Source organism: Macrosteles quadrilineatus, unplaced genomic scaffold, assembly GCF_028750875.1.
Source record: "Macrosteles quadrilineatus isolate MER2022 unplaced genomic scaffold, UCM_ALF_1.0 Scaffold_9__3_contigs__length_116548681, whole genome shotgun sequence".
Taxonomy (NCBI): domain Eukaryota; kingdom Metazoa; phylum Arthropoda; class Insecta; order Hemiptera; family Cicadellidae; genus Macrosteles; species Macrosteles quadrilineatus.
The window spans coordinates 64123770-64126550 of record NW_026542602.1 but is presented as its reverse complement, the minus strand read 5'-3'; positions in this window follow the sequence as shown (position 1 = coordinate 64126550).

Here is a 2781-nt window from a genome sequence, read left to right as displayed (position 1 = left end):
CCTGAGGTGGTTAGACCAGCGTTGGTCAACACAGTTGACTACACAGTATGTAGCTAGTGTTCAGCACGTGACAGGTATGCCATTCTGTGTAGTGTGTAGGTGTCGGACAGTTACAGCTGGGTATTTTGAGCGTGTCGCATGCCCTGAGGCGATTAGACCAGCGTTGGTCAACACAGTTGACTACACAGTGTGTAGCTAGTGTTCAGCACGTGACAGGTATGCTATTCTGTGTAGTGTGTAGGTGTCGGACAGTTACAGCTGGGTATTTTGAGCGTGTCGCATGACCTGAGGTGATTAGACCAGCGTTGGTCGACACAGTTGACTACACAGTGTGTAGCTAGTGTTCAGCACGTGACAGGTATGCTATGCTGTAGTGTGTAGGTGTCGGACAGTTACAGCTGGGTATTTTGAGCGTGTCGCATGACCTGAGGCGATTAGACCAGCGATGGTCGACACAGTGACTACACAGTGTGCAGCTAGTGTTCAGCACGTGACAGGTATGCTATGCTGTGTAGTGTGTAGGTGTCGGACAGTTACAGCTGGGTATTTTGAGCGTGTCGCATGACCTGAGGCGATTAGACCAGCGATGGTCGACACAGTGACTACACAGTGTGTAGCTAGTGTTCAGCACGTGACAGGTATGCTATGCTGTGTAGTGTGTAGGTGTCGGACAGTTACAGCTGGGTATTTTGAGCGTGTCGCATGACCTGAGGCGATTAGACCAGCGTTGGTCGACACAGTTGACTACACAGTGTGTAGCTAGTGTTCAGCACGTGACAGGTATGCTATGCTGTGTAGTGTGTAGGTGTCGGACAGTTACAGCTGGGTATTTTGAGCGTGTCGCATGCCCTGAGGCGATTAGACCAGCGTTGGTCGACACAGTTGACTACACAGTGTGTAGCTAGTGTTCATCACGTGACAGGTATGCTATGCTGTGTAGTGTGTAGGTGTCGGGCAGTTACAGCTGGGTATTTTGAGCGTGTCGCATGCCCTGAGGCGATTAGACCAGCGTTGGTCGACACAGTTGACTACACAGTGTGTAGCTAGTGTTCAGCACGTGACAGGTATGCTATGCTGTGTAGTGTGTAGGTGTCGGACAGTTACAGCTGGGTATTTTGAGCGTGTCGCATGCCCTGAGGTGATTAGACCAGCGTTGGTCGACACAGTTGACTACACAGTGTGTAGCTAGTGTTCATCACGTGACAGGTATGCTATGCTGTGTAGTGTGTAGGTGTCGGGCAGTTACAGCTGGGTATTTTGAGCGTGTCGCATGCCCTGAGGCGATTAGACCAGCGTTGGTCGACACAGTTGACTACACAGTATGTAGCTAGTGTTCATCACGTGACAGGTATGCTATGCTGTGTAGTGTGTAGGTGTCGGGCAGTTACAGCTGGGTATTTTGAGCGTGTCGCATGCCCTGAGGCGATTAGACCAGCGTTGGTCGACACAGTTGACTACACAGTGTGTAGCTAGTGTTCATCACGTGACAGGTATGCTATGCTGTGTAGTGTGTAGGTGTCGGGCAGTTACAGCTGGGTATTTTGAGCGTGTCGCATGCCCTGAGGCGATTAGACCAGCGTTGGTCGACACAGTTGACTACACAGTGTGTAGCTAGTGTTCATCACGTGACAGGTATGCTATGCTGTGTAGTGTGTAGGTGTCGGGCAGTTACAGCTGGGTATTTTGAGCGTGTCGCATGCCCTGAGGTGATTAGACCAGCGTTGGTCGACACAGTTGACTACACAGTGTGTAGCTAGTGTTCAGCACGTGACAGGTATGCTATGCTGTGTAGTGTGTAGGTGTCGGACAGTTACAGCTGGGTATTTTGAGCGTGTCGCATGCCCTGAGGCGATTAGACCAGCGTTGGTCGACACAGTTGACTACACAGTATGTAGCTAGTGTTCATCACGTGACAGGTATGCTATGCTGTGTAGTGTGTAGGTGTCGGGCAGTTACAGCTGGGTATTTTGAGCGTGTCGCATGCCCTGAGGCGATTAGACCAGCGTTGGTCGACACAGTTGACTACACAGTGTGTAGCTAGTGTTCATCACGTGACAGGTATGCTATGCTGTGTAGTGTGTAGGTGTCGGGCAGTTACAGCTGGGTATTTTGAGCGTGTCGCATGCCCTGAGGCGATTAGACCAGCGTTGGTCGACACAGTTGACTACACAGTGTGTAGCTAGTGTTCATCACGTGACAGGTATGCTATGCTGTGTAGTGTGTAGGTGTCGGGCAGTTACAGCTGGGTATTTTGAGCGTGTCGCATGCCCTGAGGTGATTAGACCAGCGTTGGTCGACACAGTTGACTACACAGTGTGTAGCTAGTGTTCAGCACGTGACAGGTATGCTATGCTGTGTAGTGTGTAGGTGTCGGACAGTTACAGCTGGGTATTTTGAGCGTGTCGCATGCCCTGAGGCGATTAGACCAGCGTTGGTCGACACAGTTGACTACACAGTGTGTAGCTAGTGTTCAGCACGTGACAGGTATGCTATGCTGTGTAGTGTGTAGGTGTCGGGCAGTTACAGCTGGGTATTTTGAGCGTGTCGCATGCCCTGAGGCGATTAGACCAGCGTTGGTCGACACAGTTGACTACACAGTGTGTAGCTAGTGTTCATCACGTGACAGGTATGCTATGCTGTGTAGTGTGTAGGTGTCGGACAGTTACAGCTGGGTATTTTGAGCGTGTCGCATTCCCTGTGGCGATTAGACCAGCTTTGGTCGACACAGTTGACTACACAGTGTGTAGCTAGTGTTCAGCACGTGACAGGTATGCTATGCTG